This window comes from Schistocerca cancellata, chromosome 6, assembly GCF_023864275.1.
Source record: "Schistocerca cancellata isolate TAMUIC-IGC-003103 chromosome 6, iqSchCanc2.1, whole genome shotgun sequence".
Lineage (NCBI taxonomy): Eukaryota > Metazoa > Arthropoda > Insecta > Orthoptera > Acrididae > Schistocerca > Schistocerca cancellata.
The window spans coordinates 159,828,636-159,847,202 of NC_064631.1; the positions used below are offsets into that span (position 1 = coordinate 159,828,636).

At 44.5% G+C, this 18,567-nt stretch overlaps 1 long non-coding RNA gene across 1 annotated transcript in view; it reads left to right on the forward strand.

Moving 5' to 3' along the window:
• Positions 1–18,567, forward strand: part of LOC126191588 (uncharacterized) — a 492,063-nt gene that overhangs the window by 466,765 nt on the left and 6,731 nt on the right. The window contains exon 3 of the long non-coding RNA XR_007538372.1: positions 16,377–16,572. This is a non-coding gene — a long non-coding RNA (uncharacterized LOC126191588). The remainder of the gene's footprint in view (positions 1–16,376; positions 16,573–18,567) is intronic.

An 18,567-nucleotide genomic window follows, 5' to 3' on the forward strand; every position in this document is an offset into this window, starting at 1 on the left:
GCGACTAGGGTCTGTCTCGTCGATGTTGAGGCCATTCGAGATGACCCACGAGCTCAGATTTGGGAAAGAAACCGGTCACGTCTTTTTCAAAGGAACCTGTTTCCTTAAAGGATTTAGGGGATCGACGGAAAACCGAAAGTTCGATGGCAGGGCAGGATCTGAACCGCCGTCGTCCCGAATGTGACTCAAGCGTGTTATCATTACGCCACCACACTCAGTACTCCAGGTCTGCTTGTTTGGGAAGGCGGGTTTGCAACTGAAAGCGAAACTAAAGCAGTGGTATCTAAGAGAGTCGTTACTGCCAAGATAATACCGTGTCTGGGAACAAACACTGAGTCTTCAGCGGAAGATTTAGCTACTGAAATGAGACATGATAATTTTCCAGCATTACCAAAATATGTTCTCGGGTATACCTATAGCTTTATTCATGATGTGGTGGAATTCATCGTGCTAGACAGAAACTGAAACAAAACCGTTCAGTTCACGTGATTAAGGAGGCATTCACAATGAAGTAGATGGAGTAGGAAAAGACAGCAACATGGCACAGGAAAGAATATTTATACTGCTCCAGTATTCCGACTTACTGAATGTTTCAAGAAAAGATGTGTACTTGGTATGGGAACAGCAGTGGCAAAAGTCACAGCAGAAAAACGCGTGAAGGTACGCGACAAAGTCGAATGACTGCACTGAAATTTCAATCGCAAGCGAGTACTTTGGAGCTCCACTGTTTCAGTGAGTTTTCATTTCTCATCATCTAATTTTAAGCATTTACAGTAAAAGCGAAGATCAACATAAAAGAATATTAGGTAAAAATAAGTTAAAGGTGTTGCTTTCTAATTATGAGTGCTATATCAGGGTTATAATGTGAACGTTGGTTTCATCTGTAAACAACAAAAAGGCAGTGCAGAAACAATAATTTCTTTGAAGAACGAATGACGAACAGTGACATAAGACAGCCAAGAGTACACTGTATGACCCAACGCGTGGACGTTCATTAGTGGATATTAATATGGGAAGGTCTACCCTTCGCATTTACGAGGGCTTGAACTCTGCTGGAGAAACATTCAGAGAGGTGTCTGAATGTCCTTGGAGGAAGGCAACCCATTATTCTTCTAGAGCCGAAACCAGAGAACGCACTGACTCGGACGCCGTAGTTTAGGGCGATGTCAACGTTTTATGTCATCCCAGAGGTGTTCCATTGGGTTCAGGTTGGGACTTTGGGCAAGCTAGTCCATTTCAGGAATATTATTGTCCACAAACTATTACATCACAGATATTGCCTTGTGACAGGGTATACTGTGAAGCTTATACAAACAGTCATCCTCTCCAAACTGTGTCTCTACTATACGTAGTACTCAATGCTGTAAAGAATGTTCGTGCAGTTCCTAATTTGGTGTTTCCTTTAGCGCAATGAGGGACCACACCCTAACCACGAAAAATAGCCTCATACCTTAACACCATCGCCTCTATACTTCACTGTTGGCACTACGCATGGCGACAAGTAACTTCTTCCAGACATTCGCCAAACCTAAACCGTCCCATCGAACTACCACAGGGTATAGCGTGTTTAATCGCTCCATATCACTCGTTTCCAGTCATACAGTGTTCAGTGGAGTCGTTTTTCGCACCATCGAGAGCATCGCTACGGAAAATTGTGTCTTATGAGGAGTTTCTCGATGATGGTACCCTTTCCTTTTTATCTGCCTAGGGGCAGTCATTGTGCTAGGTGGACTGCTGATATCACTTGTTCCTTGTCTGATTTCTTGCGACTTTTCACAAGCACACCCCGCTTTGCTCGACGGACAGTCAGTATATGCGTCCTATCGTCAATACATAAAGTCTGCCTAATGTTCTACATCTACATCTACATGGTTACTCTGCAGTTCACACATAAGTGCCTGGCAGAGGGTTCATCGAACCATTTTCATACTACTTCTTTACCATTCCACTCTCGAATGGAGCGTGGGAAAAAGGAACACCTAAATCTTTCCGTTCGAGCTCTGATTTCTCTTATTTTATTATTATGATCATTTTTCCCTACGTAGGTGCGTGTCAACAAAATATTTTCACATTCGGAAGAGAAAGTTGGTGATTGAAATTTCGTAAATAGATCTCGCCGCAAAGAAAACCGCTTTTGTTTCAGTGACTGCCACCGCAACTCGCGTATCATATCAGTGACTCTCTCACCCCTACTGCGCGATAACACGAAACGAGCTGATGTTCTTTGCACTTTTTCGATGTCCTTCGTCAATCCTACCTGGTGAGGATCCCATACCGCGCAGCAATATTCCAGCAGAGGACGGACAAGTGTAATGTAGGATGTCGCTTTAGTGGGTTTGTCGGATCTTATAAGTGTTCTGCCAACAAAGCGCAGTCTTTGTTTCACCTTTCGTGCAATATTATCTATGTGGTCTTTCCAATTTAAGTTGCTCGTAACTGTAATTTCTAGGTATTTAGTCGAATTGACAGCCCTTTGTTTAGTGCCAATTGCCACTTTTCGCACCACACGGAAATTCTCTCTAGATCATTTCGTAATTGGAATTGATCGTCCGACGATTTCACTAGACGGTAAATTACAGCGTCATCTGCAAACAGTCTAAGGGGGCTGCTCAGATTATCACCTCGATCATATACGTAAATCAGGAACAGCAAGGTCCTATGACACTGCTACTGTTGTTCCTTCACGTTTCCACTTCAAATTCACGTCACCAACAGTCGACTTGGGCAGATTTTGGGCTGAAACGTCCCTGATAGGTTTATTATTCAAATGAAATCCAATGACTATTCGACATTCGAAGTCGCTGAGCTCACCTGACTTACCAATTCAGCTGTTGCTGCTACTCTACTGACAACACAATACTACTTGCTTTCTTTTACACTGGAGGGTCCGCCTCTCGTGTCATCTAGTAGTCAACCCTGTATTACATAGGGGTCTCCGGATATTTTGAACCAGACAGTGTACAATTTTTTATGTCCTATACAAAAAAAGCATTCCCCTGCATTTCAGCAACGAGGGGTCATATACAAGTAAAAATATGGTAATCTGTCGTTTTGAACTAGTTCACGCACAGTATAGCGAATATCGTTGGCTCACACGTTTTCCGTATGGAACAGGACAGATGGGAATCGAGTAATACGCGAATTACCCTCCGCCACGCACGGTAAGGTGTCCTTCGGACGCAGATGTAGAACGCAGGCGGAGGAAACTGGGGCATTTATAAGTTGCCCTGGCCATGTGCGGCAACCCGTATCCGGTGCCCAAATGCTGCTGCCATCGCCTCCGACTTAAAGCCGCACCACCGCTGCAGACCTGCCGACGGCTGGTCCAAGTACTATGCGGGCTACTGCGCCAGTTCCGATTATGCGGGCCACAAAAGACTTTAATGCGCCTGATTACATCGACAGCGTAATCGACAGCTAACAAGGTTAATTTTTCAGGGGCCTACTTGTCTATATATCTTGTTATACTACAGTAAAATAGAAGGAGAAAAGAACGTTTCTGAAAAGTTAAAAGTGTGTGCTTGACCAGGTCTCGATCAAGGACGGTTAACCTCGTGGTCCAGCCACAAGCGACGAGCTGGATGAAAGCGTAGGCCCGCCACTAATGCATTACACTGAGATGACGAGAGACATGCGACACCTCCTGACATCGTGTCGGACCACTTTTGCCCGGCGTTGAACACCAACTCGGCATCGACTCAAAAAGCTGCTGGAAATCCACTGCAGGAATATTCAGTTACGCTGCGTCTATAGCCATTGACAACTGTGAAAGTGTTACCGGTGCACGATGCTGTACACGAACTGACCTATCGATTACGTGCTATAAACGTTCGATAGGATTCATGTCGGACGATTTGGGTTGCCAAATCGTTCGCTGGTAGTGTCCAGCATGTTCTTCAAACCAACAGCGAACAATTGTTGTGTTTGACAGTGCCTTATTCTGGCGTGTATTAGTTTATTTTAAGCTTCTGAAGAAGACTAGATTACTCTAGCCGAAACCGGGGTAAAGACCAGTAACTTTTCGCAACTGAGGCGGATCTTCGACGTATTAATTTATCACAGTTGCTGACAGGGGTGCAACATGTTAAAAATTCTTTGCGAACAATTGTAGCCCGGTAAAATGAGGTCATTATTTGGGGACTGGAAGTCTGTGAATGGCTGCAAATGTAGCCGAACATAACCAATTCCGGTCAATGATCGGTTCAATTGAACCAGAGGACCCAGTTCATTCCACGTCAGCGCAGCCCACACCATTATGAAACAACCATCAAAGTGCACACTGCCCAGTTGACAACTTGGGCGCATGGTTTCGTGGGGTATGTGCCACACTCGAATTCTACCATCACCTCTCACCAACGGAAATCGGCACTCATCTCGTGAGTCGACGGTTTTTCAGTCGTCTAAGGTCTAACCGATATGGTCTCGAGTCCAGGAGAGGCTCAAAAAATGTTTCAAATGGTTCTGAGCACTATGGGACTTGACATCTGAGATCATCAGTCCCCTAGAACTTAGAACTACTTAAACCTAACTAAGGACATCACACACATCCGTGCCGGAGGCAGGATTCGAACCTACGACCGTAGCCGTCGCGCGGTTCCAAACTGAAGCGCCTAGAACCGCTCGGCCACAGCAGCCGGCCCAGGAGAGGCACTGCAGGGGATGTCAAGCTGTTAGCAAAGTTACTCGCGTCAGTCTTCTGCTGGCATAGCCCGTTAACGGCAAGTTTCGCCGCACTGTGCTAACGGATACGTTCGTCGTACGTCCCACATTGATTGCTGCGGTTATTTCACGCAGTGTTGCCCACTTGTTAGCACTGACAACTCTTCGCTAACGCCGCTGCTCTCGCTTATTAAGAGAAGCCCGCCGGCCACTTCGTTGTCTGCGGTGAGAGGTAATGCCTGAAATTTGGTATTCTGGGCACATTTTTGGCACTGCATCTAGGAATATTGAATTCCCTAGCGATTTCCAAAATGGAATGTCCCACGTGTCTGGCTCCAACTACCATTCCGCATTCGAAGTCTGTTAATTCCCGTCGTGTGGCCAAAATCATGTCAGAAACCTTTTCATATGAATCATCTGAAGTCAAGTTACAGCTCCGCGAATGCACCCTTGTATACCTTGTGCATGCGACATTACCGCCATTCGTGTATGTGCACAAAATTGTAGCAGTGTAAGATATCTTCCTATTTTCTGGTATAAAGTGAATAAAATTTCATTTAAGTGAAAACGCTAAATATTGTAGAACACGAGAAATACAGATAAATGAAGGGTATGGTGTAGTGAACTGTACAGCGTTAGAAAAATATTTTCTGCGCCTTGTACCTCTCAAAACAACATTTGATCGATATAACACAAATACTCTGGTGAACTATTACAAATTTCAAATTGGAATGATGTGTACTAAATGCCTGAATATGCAAATTTTTAGTATTTCAGCTTAACTGTGGAAAATATGTAGGAGCCGTGTTATATGCATTATATGTATAAGGAAAAGTAATGCAGTGGTTTTCTCATTTTTAGCCAACATTTTGATGGTGTTTGTTCATGAGAAGATCATATCATGCCTCTTGTAAGAAGGAGAAACGTCTTCCAGCACGAAGTGGAATCCGACAGCGGCAGGATTGTGGCACATTGAAACTACAGATTATCGATGTGGGATATTGCTACTTGTGTTGAGTGGTATCCCACACCCGCCATGCGAATAGCGCCTCGACTGATTCAGTAGCGGAATATTCCACTCCATACACGATCTTAACGGCTCCATGCGATTAGCGCGCGAGAGGATTCCACTCTATACACGATCTCAACGGCTCCATGCGACTATCTCACGAGAGGATATCATTTTCTTGGGCAAGCAGGATCGCGAAGCAGTGTCAGGTACATTGAGTCAGAAAGTGAACTTGTTTGCAGCAAGGTAAATGTCCACGCAGACTGTGCCATGACGTTTGGAGGACCATACACTTCCATCACGGCAACCAACGTTGGTGCTTCCTTTGACGCGTAAGTAGACAAAGGCTTTCCAGACGAGTCTATGTTGTGCGTATAATATCACGATGGATTTATTAGTACACGGAGGTTCCGAGGATAACCACAGTGGCCTGTTTACATTGGTCATCATCGTCGCTCATCGTCTGGCACGTGTGAAATGTTATTCGATACAGCAGACGATCACCTATGTTTCGCATAGGTGGTAACTTGGACAACGGCTTTTACGTTTCTGCTGGTAAACCTTTCGAGATATAAAGTCATGTTCCACGAAACTCTTCTGCTCCAAATGTTTCATCAAGAAGAGCGCTGGACATCCTCAGAGGCGTTATTTCTCCGTTGAATCCTGTCGAATGACAGGGTCGGACGTCTGAGAGCGACATATATACTGTAGAAAAAAGGAGGTTTGCCAGAGTTACACGTTGTAACCAAACACGATCCTTGTCAAAGATGAAACTTAACTATCAATTGTCGTCTTGTTAAAGATAAAAAACTGTTTAGCGATTCTGCAGAGCTACTCCTCGTGTTTCATGGTCTCTCTCTTCACATTAAAATTACCCCAGTGTTTATATATTTCAACGTCTTCTCTACATAGCCGTGGATAATAGTTCGTCATCGTATCAGAACACTTCGTAACCTTCTGGCTGAAGAGCATGCTCCGCTACAACCGATTTTCCCTAGTCGCTAAAGACCTTTGCGTTCCTTTAGGCGTGTATTCACACTTCTCTCGGTTGTTCCAAAATAAATTTTACGACACGTACTGGGAATTTTATATACACAACATGCTGACAGAGCAGGGCGTTTGTCCTTCACAAATAGGAATGCTTGACCTATCCTCTTTGTTGGTCTAGAAACCGGTCTAATGTCATGTTTCTGTAAAATCTTTCCGATTTAATGTGCTACTTTTTCAATAAAAGGGAGAGAAACTGTATTCTGAAACCCTGCTTCAGATGTTTTAATTCGGCTGCCAGGTGTGCAGTCCGGAGTGCAAAGCCTTTTTGGCTCTATCGGCAAGACTTTTAATGGCACCTCTCTTTTGTTGTGGATGGTGATTATCGTAAATTGGAAATTCGTGGTAAGGAATATGGGACCAAACTGCTGAGGTCATCTGTCCCTAGGCTTACGCACTACTTAATGTAACTTAAACTAAGGACAATACACACACCCATGCCCGAGGGAGGACTCGAACCTCCGACGGGGATAGCCGCGAGAATCGTGACAAGACGCCTTAGACCGCACGGCTACCCCGCGCGGCTGGTGATTAAAGAGTTCTTACGTCAATATCTGGCCTTGTGCGTGTGCGATAATTTTTGAAAAACCTTATGTTCAAAACTTTCATCGGTCTGTTTCTGCTGGGTTGAGGCCAGTGTCTGAGCTTTATAGCCGAGTTTTGCGTAATGTTATCTTTCAACAAGATAACGAAAGACCACATGTCGCCCATGCTATCCCGGTGTTCCTCGGTACAAAGGGTGTTGGACTGTTGGCCTGGTTAACACGTACTTCATACTTCTCATCCACTGAAAACATATAGTCATGGGTTGCCGAGAAACTGGCGTGCCACCACTCGCCGACAGGTACGACTAATTAGCCCTGACGCAGTGCTGAAGCAACACGGAATAGCAAATGTCTGTCATCCGAGCTCGGTTGGACTCGGTGCTCAACTGAATTGGCGCCACTGTTGCCGCAAGAGCTACTTGAACCGAGTTTCGGACCCTGTATAACCTCAAATAACCTAAAATTTAGTAATGTATGATACCTGGTATACTGCATACCCACAGCAAGTAAAATTTCATTATTTTCTAATCTTCCTAGTGCTGAAATTTTGATGGTCGGCAGTGAACATGGGTATTCGGTGTGAAACAGAGGAGGAATTAGGGAACAGCCTACTGAGCTCAGAATGCAATTGAACAAAAAAAGAAACAAATTGAGCAGTTGCATAGTTTAGCATAACAAAAAAAAATGGTTCAAATGGCTCTGAGCACTATGGGACTCAACTGCTGTGGTCATAAGTCCCCTAGAACTTAGAACTACTTAAACCTAACTAACCTAAGGACATCACACACATCCATGCCCGAGACAGGATTCGAACCTGCGACCGTAGCGGTCGTGCGGTTCCAGACTATAGCGCCTTTAACCGCTCGGCCACTCCGGCCGGCATTTAGCATAACAACTGGGGAACCATATGGTAGACAAAGTGAAAGATTTCTCCTACACTGGAAGCAGAGTGTTGCTTGACGAACGAAGCATGGGTGACGTAAGAAGTGGACAGCACAGGCAGAGAGACCATTCCGCGTTAAAAGAAGTCTAATAATATCAGGCAGAAGTCACAACTTGGGAGCTAACTCTTAAGACAAGAAAATGAGCTTGACCCGGATCAGACACGTGCCGTTAAACGACCGTGGGCTGATACATCGACCAGCCTCAGTGTCGTTTTTAGGCTCGTTTAGGCAAATTCTGGGCTGATCCCCAAATTACAGCACAGAAAAGAACGGTTAAGGTACGATAAACCAAAGAACAAAGTTTGCAATGGTCACAGAGAGAGGGCGCACTCGATTTCCTGCCCTTAGGTTATCTTCACGTCTTGTGAGCAAGGAAGGGCATCTGACTACATAACTAAATAAAAACATCCACAAGTTTCGCACGAGATCTGTGAAGTTTGGGAGGTAGGAGAACAACGCTTGCGGAGATGTCTACGGGCGAATAGACGTGCAGCTGTTGAGCATCTGAACACCCAAACGAACCAAGGGGCTACCAACAGTGTCTTCTCAGCTACAGTTCAGCGAACGTTGCTGCGTATGGACCTGGTTTTTGCACCCATACTGACTGATGTAAGCCGGCCGTGATGGCCGAGCGGTTCTAGGCGCTTCAGTCCGGAACCGCGCGACTGCTACGATCGCAGGTTCGAATCCTACCTCGGGCATGGATGTCTGTGATGTCCTTAGGTTAGTTAGGTTTAAGTAGTTCTAAGTTCTAGGGGACTGATGACCTTAGATGTTAAGTCCTATAGTGCTCAGAGCCATTTGAACCATTTGACTGGTGTAATTCGGCGACAGAGGCTGGAATTTGCAAGCCGGTACCTCAATTGGACGTTCATTGAGTGGCGACAGGTGATCTTCGCAGATTAATCACGTTTTATGCTCTATTGGACTGATGAACGTTGGCGTGTACGGCGTGAAACGTCTGAAAGCAAAGATCCTGCAACAATAGTCAGAAGGTTCCAGGCCGGAGGGCATTCCCTGTGCGATTCTGTCGTTCTGGAAGCTACAATCGATCGACACAGGTATGAATTTATCCTTCGGGACCATGCCCACTCCTAAATGCAGTTTTTTTTTTTTCCAGGCACGATGATATCTACCAACAGGACAACGCAACTTGTCACGCACCTCACAGTGTACATACGTGATACGAACAGCACCAGGATGAGTTTTCCTTTCTCTCCTGGCCACCAATCTCCCCGGATTTGATTTCGAGATGGATCGTCACCCTAGAAAGCTAGTGCAGGTGTCCACAGCACTGAAGGCTGCGCCCCACATTCCCAGTTGGTACCTCGCAGAAACTATTGACTCTCTTCTTGCACGTCTCGTATCGGTCCGCGCTTCAAAATGTGGTTATTCAGGCTTCTGACAGGTGGTCACATTACTGTGAGTGGACAGTGATTGCAAGCCTTCATGATGCACCATTTAGACGTTTCGTCACGTAACTGACCGTTTACAAGGCAGGGCTCTTAGCAGTTTCTTCATTCCTGGTGGCAGCACCTTAACCTGGACAATTTGCATTGAGAAAACCTGGTGTTCATGATGCAGAACGGGAAATGAAAAGTTTTGGAGCTAAACTGGTTCTTCTGTCCTCAGCGGGGCGAGTGCTGCAACCAGTCTTGTGGACTCCATTACAACCAAATGTAGGAACCGAGATTCTGCCGAAATCCTTCAGTTTCGCTGCCAATGCCGTCGCTGTCCGGTTATCCAGCGACGCTCAACAGATGCTGTTTAGAAAGAAGTATGCCAACTTAGGGAAACCGCCTGGTCATTATCTCTACAGCTACGGTCACAGGTTCGAATCCTGCCTCGGGCATGGATGTGTGTGATGTCCTTAGGTTAGTTAGGTTTAAGTAGTTCTAAGTTCTAGGGGACTGATGGCCTGAGATGTTAAGTCCCATAGTGCTCAGAGCCATTTGAACCATTATCTTTACAGATACCATTTGAATGACAAGTCAAGTGATACTTCGGTTTCTTGATGGCGACTGCAAGCTGTAGAAGTACAACATTAATCTTAAGTGGCGGTAGCACTGCAACTCTCACTATCGAATATCTGAGTTCTAATGGTTCAAATGGCTCTGAGCACTATGGGACTTAACTTCTGAGGTCATCAGTCCCCTAGAACTTAGAACTACTTAAACCTAACTAACCTAAGGACATCACACACATCCATGCCCGAGGCAGGATTCTAACGTGCGACCGTAGCGATCGCGCGGTTCCAGACTGTAGCGCCTAGAACCGCTCGCCTACACCGGCCTGCCCGAATATCTGAGTTTCAGTGCGGATAAATAGGAGTTTCCTTACTGACTGAGCAAAATGTAGTCACTGGAAATTTGGAAGCTAACCTCACGTCACAACGGAATCCTTAAAGCATTAGCACAACACTAGCTAAGCTTGTAAAGAAAAAGCGAAAAAAATCAACAACGTCATACTGAGACGATTTAGGGAACCTTCCGAACACTTAAATCATGTTCGTCGTACTCATTACCGAAACTCACTTTCACTGTGTGCGAGTCCTGTGTCTTAACCACTAAACCAGCTCTCTCGGTACCTGTACTTGATTCACTTCGATTTCCGAACAAGCATTCATTTATCTGGAAACCATTGGTGAAATATTACCCAGGAACTAATTGACTTTTGAGTTGGCAGATGCAGCGATTGCCATCAACAGAGTAGGATTTCGATGTCTTCAAGCTACTAATGGTCAGTGGATACAGTACTGATTCCTTGGGAATACTTTGGTGGATACGTTTCACCCTTAAGCATCCCTACCCTTTGCCAACTAAATACTGTGGATGGGTAATGCTTTCACTGTCAGAAGTCAAGCTGGATACTGTGCAGTCGGAAACCGTCGCTTTACCTCCTCAAACAAGTTCAGTGAAGGTGGGGGGCACGTACGGAACTAATCCGTTTTTAATTACTGGGAGGACTACGAGCTTCCTTAACATGTATTGTCCTAAGGCTGCAGAGCTGTCAGCTACAAATAAGGTCCCGACAAGCATATGATAAATTACATTCATATGCGACTAGAAAACGACGTTAAATAACATGTTGCGGCCTTCTGTTTGATTAATTTTTGTAGGGATACAGTCCATGCAAGTGAGTTTTTAGTAATTAATAAGGAGACGTTTCAATGATAAAGTAGGAAAGCGGCCTGAAATAATCTAATAATCAAATGAAACAGAACTGTAATTAATAATTTAAAAGGCAGTGATGGTGTATAAAATGATTACCCCTCGAACGCAGATAAAGGGATTAGATCAGATATGTAACTTTTGCCGTTAGTGGATTTCACGGATATTGTGGTAGGAAATATTGTCGTCACAAAAACTACATTTAATTATTTATTTACTCACCCATACGCATTTACCCCCCTGCGCAGTTTCACCAAGGAGATGTATGAAACATTACGTACAAGTGTTGCATTAAACCATCACGTCAACTGGACGCAGAAATATAATACACATATGAGCACTGGTAAATCATGTTTTGAGAGAAGTGAGCGGATAAAATATGTGGCGTGACATACACTAATTTTTCTATCGGAGAGTAAATGACAACTCCTCGATTAGTTCGCGATAGAGGGAATATATCATCGGGGCTTCGTATAAACTTTAACATCTATAAAATGTTGGATACAAGTGACTAACTAATCTGAAGTAAAACTTGCATTCAGAATACATGAAATACTTAAAATGTAACGAGCACAGAACTCTCCTTGAGAATATAATTTGGTATGAAGCCTTGACATGGACAGAGCCTGAAAAGCGCGCAGCCTGGAATGAAACACGGTCTGGATATGACGTAGGCAGTCTCCCATCAAGTAATCTCAAAGGGAGTCGATAAAGCGCAAGTACCATTGCTGGAGGATCGAGACCAAGTTGCCAAACACAAAATGCCAAACAAACACTTTCAATTAGCAATATGCCAAGCGACAGTGGTCAGGGATGCAGAGGCACCTACAAGGGCCGGACTAAATATGGAAACAGCTAATACACAACATATTACCACACCTAACACGGTTTAGAAAAGCCGTTGTCACTCAGGACAGCTTCCGGTCGTCCCTGAATGGATAAATAAGATCCTGTATTGTTTTCGAGGGAATGTTACACCATTCTGCCTGCAAAATAGTGGCAAGTTCAGGCAACGATACCCATCTCTCCAAAGTAGACCACAAAGACTCAATTGTATTGAGTTCTGGTGAGTGTGGTGGCCACCAAAGGTGCGACAGTTCTTCCTCGTGCTCACAAAACAAGTCCTGGTCGATGCGAGCTGTGTTAACAGGGGAACTCAGCATCACCATTGGGGAGCAAACCCTTGTACGAAGGGGTGGACCATATCAACCATAATGGTCACATAATTCTTGACAATAATGCGACCTCGCAGAGTATTTATGACTAACCTAATCACCACCGAAACCCTGCCACGTTTCACTCTTGGATCGTAAACTTGGCCAGAAGTTAGAACCAGTGTGGAACAAGATTCATCCGACCAAATGACTTTCTTCCTTCGCTCCATAGTCCAGATTTCATGGTTTCAGCACGACATTTTTTGGTAGAGGCATTTGCATCACTAAAGAATGGTATGGAATTCGAACTCGCCGTGCAGTTCCCTATTTCTGGTGCTACTTTTGTGTTTTTTTGGCGCTGACAGCGTTTGTGAGTGCGACAATGAGTTCTGCAGCGCCATTTGCAGCTGTGAGTCTCTTATTTTTCGACACAATCCTCTTCAATCATCGACTGTCCTGATCACTCAAGAAATGCTTTCTTCTGCGTTGTGCCTTAGCGGATCATGTTTTTCGGCTTTTATATATGCGGGATAAACCTTCGATACGGTACCGCTTGCAGCACCAAACACCTCGGCTCACTTGGTGACGAGCACTTTTTCATGTAATGATATTTATTATCCGTCTTGATTGCAAAACATTTATTCGCTTGACTGGTTTCTGTTCCTGTAGAACCATCTTCAGATCCGCAAATCTCGGTTACAGGAGTAAACCGTCCACATTCAGTTATCTTCACATCCTGCATGAGGAGGTTGCTGAGTGTGGACGGGTTAATCCTGTAACCGAAATTTGCAGATCTGAAGATGGTTCTTGAGGAACCGAAACTGGTCATGAGAATAAATATTTTGCAATCAAGACGGATTATAAGTAACATTGTTTTAGCATACTTTTGTCCAGCCCCTATACATTTACATTTAAATATACAGGGTGAATCAGCGGGAAAGGGACATGCTTTTAGGAGTGATAGTAATAGTGATTCTGAACAAAAAAACTTCATAGCTACTACGCCCAGATTCGAATGGTTTCCGATATAGAATATATTTTATACCACTTTTGCACGTTTATCTTGAAAACTGGAAACTTGAAAAACCCTCCAGTAAAAACGTGTTGCAGTACAATATCAGACTACATTAAATTTCCTACAAGAAAGATCCCATTCGATTCATCTCTAGGACTGTCCCCCTTAGAGCAAGAATTGAAAGGAAAGCGATACACGTTCACGCATGGCGATAAACACTTTGCTAACAACGGTAACTGCATGTAAGTGGCACAATAAAAGATGTCCAATAGGTCCGTCGCTCGGTTTCGTCACTTATTGGATGTTCCCAGAACTCTTCGTGTCGACTTCCCTGTTGTTTCATTTCTGCTAACGCCAGCCACATAGCAGTCGCAGTCTCAAAGTTGCGAAGTGAAGCTAAGCATTGCGGTTAATATTGGTAGGGCCGAGCGCCGATTACGTCAGCATTTCCCTTCACACGTCTCCGCCCACCATAAAGACCAATCTTGTCATTATGATTTTTGTTCATCATTTTCAGCAACTGTTTATAAAGATTACCGATGTGAAGAAATTGCACACTAATTGCATTAATAATTGTTATTTAACGCAACTGATGTGCTATCTCTTCACACTGGAACTCTTGTTATTCCATTCAAACCGCCACCCCCCCCCCCCCCCCCCACACACACACATAGTGCAATCGGACTTCTTTAGTGCCACATGTACGTGTTTCACAGAGTCAAAGAGAAGGATTGGGCGTGATGAACGGTCAAAATGTTGCAAGGCCCCCTCACACAGTGAAAGTAAAATTATGTTCTACTGCAACTTAAAAAGAACAACTTCAAGTATTTACCCAAAACTGTGAAAAAATATAATATCGACACTCAATGTTGCGTTCTGATGTCGGGCCAGAAAATATCGCCGGTAAATATCGATGTTTTGTGGAAAAATATCGGCCGGCCGCGGTGGCCGTGCGGTTCTAGGCGCTCTGTCCGGAACCGCGTGACTGCTACGGTCGCAGGTTCGAATCCTGCCTCGGGCATGGATGTGTGTGATGTTCTTAGATTAGTTAGGTTTAAGTAGTTCTAAGTTCTAGGGGACTGATGACCACAGTCCCATAGTGCTCAGAGCCATTTGAACCATTTTTGAAAAATATCGATACATCGATATTTTATCAGCAGCCCTAGTCGGAGCCAACGTCCTGCTGCATCAACAATCTCCACATCATCCACCAACTGCTTGCCGCAGAGTGCATCCTTCATTGGGACAAAAAGACGAAAGTCGGAAGGTGCGAGGCCCGAGCTGTAAGGTGGATGAGAAAGAACAATCCAATAAAGTTTTCTGAGCTCCTCTCGGCTGCGCAGACATGTGTGAAGTCTTATGTTGTCATGGAGAAAGGGAAGTTCGTTTCGATTATCGTTTCTTCAACTTGTTGAGGGTAGCACAACAGACTTCAGAATTGACCGTTGTACCTTGAAGGAGTACATCAAACAGAATAACCCATTCAGACTCCCAGAAGATCCCCGCCTTAACTTTTTCTTCGGAGGGGAGGTGGTGTGGCGCCACTACATAGACTGTCGTTTTCTTTCCGCTTCGAAGTGATGAACCCATGTTTCATAGTCTGTGACGATGTTCGACAAAAAATTGTCACGCTGAGCCTCGTAAAGCGCAAGCAATTCCGTACAGAATGTCCTTTGTTGTTCTTTATGGTCTTCTGTTACGCGGGGACGAACTCAGTGGCCACACACCACTGACTATCCCATTTGGTGGACGATTGTGTCAGCACTACCAAAAATATCGTCCAGTTACGTAGCGATGTGTTTGATTGTAATCCATCGATCACCTCGAATGAGAGTGTCCGCACGTTCCAACATTGCAGGCGTCGCAGCTGTTTGCGGCCGGCCTGCACGTGGAAGATCGGACGGATTTGCACGACCTTGTCGTGATGATGACAGACGCCTCACCCAACGTCTCAATGTGCTTTTGTTACCTGCCACGCCTACACTGAAATTCAGCAAGTGCCTATGAATATCTGCGATGTTCCGGTTTTCCGCTAAAAGAACTCAGTGCAGCTCTCTGCTTGGAACGCCGCACTTCCGTTACAGACGCCATTTTGAAGGTTAGGTGTAGCGCCGTCACCTGTCGGAACGTCATGAAGCTACACGGACTGAAGCGCGAATATTCAACGGTGTCCCACAACAAAATTTGCATCTTTTCAACCGAAACTGGCCGAAGAAAAAATGAAATGTCTTAGTACTTGAACACCCCTCGTGTCTTGTACTACTCTATTACAGCTTCTAATGCCGAAACTAATACAAGATTTCGGCAAATTACTGAATTTTGTTGACATTCATCATGCCTACTGCTGACAAGACCATACACTGGTTAAGACACGTAAGTAGCGTTCGGGAATGGTAGTAGCGAGACCCCTTCAAGGTATAGAGATTTACAATTTCAGCAATTTTGGCTATGTTCTCGAAGGTTCGTTTGGCAACGACGCGGCCGATTTCCTGCCTTTCTTCTGTGCACACCTAGCTCGTGCTCCGTCTGTAACGATCTTGTCTTCGATGGAACGTTAAGCACAAGTCTTCCTTCTTACATGTCTGTAATTTATACTGTATGTCCAACTAAATCCTCCGGTTACATAGAGCAGAGATAAACTGATAAACCTTCCCAGAAATAAAAAACAATTACAACACATATTTCTAAGTAACACTCGAACATTAATGAATGAGACAGAATGTAGATACTTGTTCGCAGCATATGTGGTGCGTTGTTGTACTCGTAGAAGGAAATAATGAAGGTCATATTAAACCCGAAACCAAGTTCCCATTTGTTTTCTGTTCTTTTGCAGGTACTAGCCCCACGACTTCATTAACGATGAAGGCAGTGTGATTGGATACCAGAATAACATGAACACGCGAGACTATCTGGATATGGCTTGGACGCCTACAAGTAATTGCTGTCGTCGAGCGTGGCGAGCGTTAAGAAAACGACAGTCTGCAACAGGAAACAAGCTGCAGCAGCTGTCACAGCGCACAAGGACTCCGGTAAGGATAATGAATGCATTCGCTGCTAGTCAGTAGCCTAGAGAAATCAATTCACGAATAATCATTACTCTCGTCCATCAATGAGTTAACCGAGAAACAATCTGATGGACTGTTGCAACTGTTGATGCAGGGGAATCTGTGAGCAATAATCATGCATTTCACAAATTTCAATTAACTGTCATCTAGGTAAACAGATATATTAACCGAGGAAGCTTCTTTATCAAACTACAAATACTATTAAGATTTCTAAAGAACCCACTTGGGCCGCGCGGGATAGACGCGCGTTTTAAGGCGTCTACCGAAGATCTGGGCGGCTGCCCCCGTCAGAGGTTCGGGTCCTCCCTCGGGCATAGGTGTGTGTGTTGTTGTTAGCGTAAGTTAGTTTAAGTTAGGTTGAGTAGTGTGTAGCCTTAGTGACCGATGACCTCAGCAGTTTGGTCCCTTAACAATTCACACATATTTGAACATTTTTTTGAACCCACCTGGGACCATTTTTATTTTGTTAATTTCGGTCAAGTTCCATGGGAATATTTGAGACCAGCCTACTCGGACACACAACAACACATCCCATATTAAAGAAGGGAATCTGGCTTGCAGTAGTGACACTGGTCTTCAGTACACAGTTTTTCGCGGATCTGTGATGTTAGCGATGCAAAGTTGTCAAAACAAATGTTCTGTATGGAAACTGATTTTTTTGCAACTTGCCTTTCGTAGACAGGGAATTTTCAGACTACAGACTGCGAAGCAGATGATTGATAAAGAAGTACCAGTGTATGGCAAATATGGAAGCCCATTTCTTCTGCCACTATGCAGGTTAATATCTGCCGCCAGATTTGTCTGAAACTGTGTATTCACGCTTGCCAACAGCCTGACACTAACGCATTGATACGGAAAGTGTAAGAGAAAAATGTGTACCTCCGATCCATAATCAGCAGGTAGCGGTCGCCCACAGCAATAGTAGCCCTTGGGCAGCCTGAGCGAGGCATGTCATCTACAGTTCCTGTGTCTCTGTATCTCCTCCATGTCAGAACGACATCGCTCTGTTTCACTCCGAGACTCCTGAACACTTCCCTTGTAGAGAGACCTTCCTGGCACAAAGTAAAAATGCGGACGCGACCGAACAGCGGTATTGATCGTCTGGGCATGGTTGAACTACAGACAAAACGAGCCGTGTACCACCTTCCAGGAGGAGTGACTGGAACTGATAGGCTGTCGGACCCCTCCGTTTAGGCGCTGCTCGTACATGGTTGTTTACATCTTTGGGCGGATTTACTGACATCTCTGAACAGTCGAAGGGACTGTGTCTGTGATACAATGTCCACGTCTATCTTCAGGAGTTCTGGGAACTGGGGGGATAGAAAACTTTTTTTGATGTGTCTAATAAACTGTGGAATAAAAGTCGGGTGAGTCATGGGTAAGACAGTACGCACAACAGAGTCAGTTACAGTAAAGCTTTTTGCGTCTAAGAATAAAATATAGCGAGCACCACATCAGATAATACATAGTGCTTATACATTATGTAGTCAATTATTAAAATGGACGGCATGTGTTAAAATTCCAGGTAGAGAAAACTCAAAACAATAATTTCTTTGAGACTGAAGAAGAGAAATGAGTGGTTTCGAGGGATTGTTGAGACGCAAATCGTTGTCTCGCTTGAGCAAATTGTCTGCCAACAGTATTTCCACAGATTCATTGGCCACTGAATCCTAATGCAATGAAAGCGTGACTTTCCTGTATTTCATGGAATGGCCAGCGGAAATACTATGTTTAGCCACTGCAGATATGTTGTACTCTAGAAGGCGGGTGTATCGCTGACTTTCGGTGCACCCTTTTGATGCAATGCGTGTTGTTTGTCCTATGTTCACTACTGGCCATTATAATTGCTACACCAAGAAGAAATGCAGATGATAAACGAGTATTCAAAAAATGGTTTAAATGGCTCTGAGCACTATGGGACACAACAGCTGTGGTCATCAGTCCCCTAGAACTTAGAAC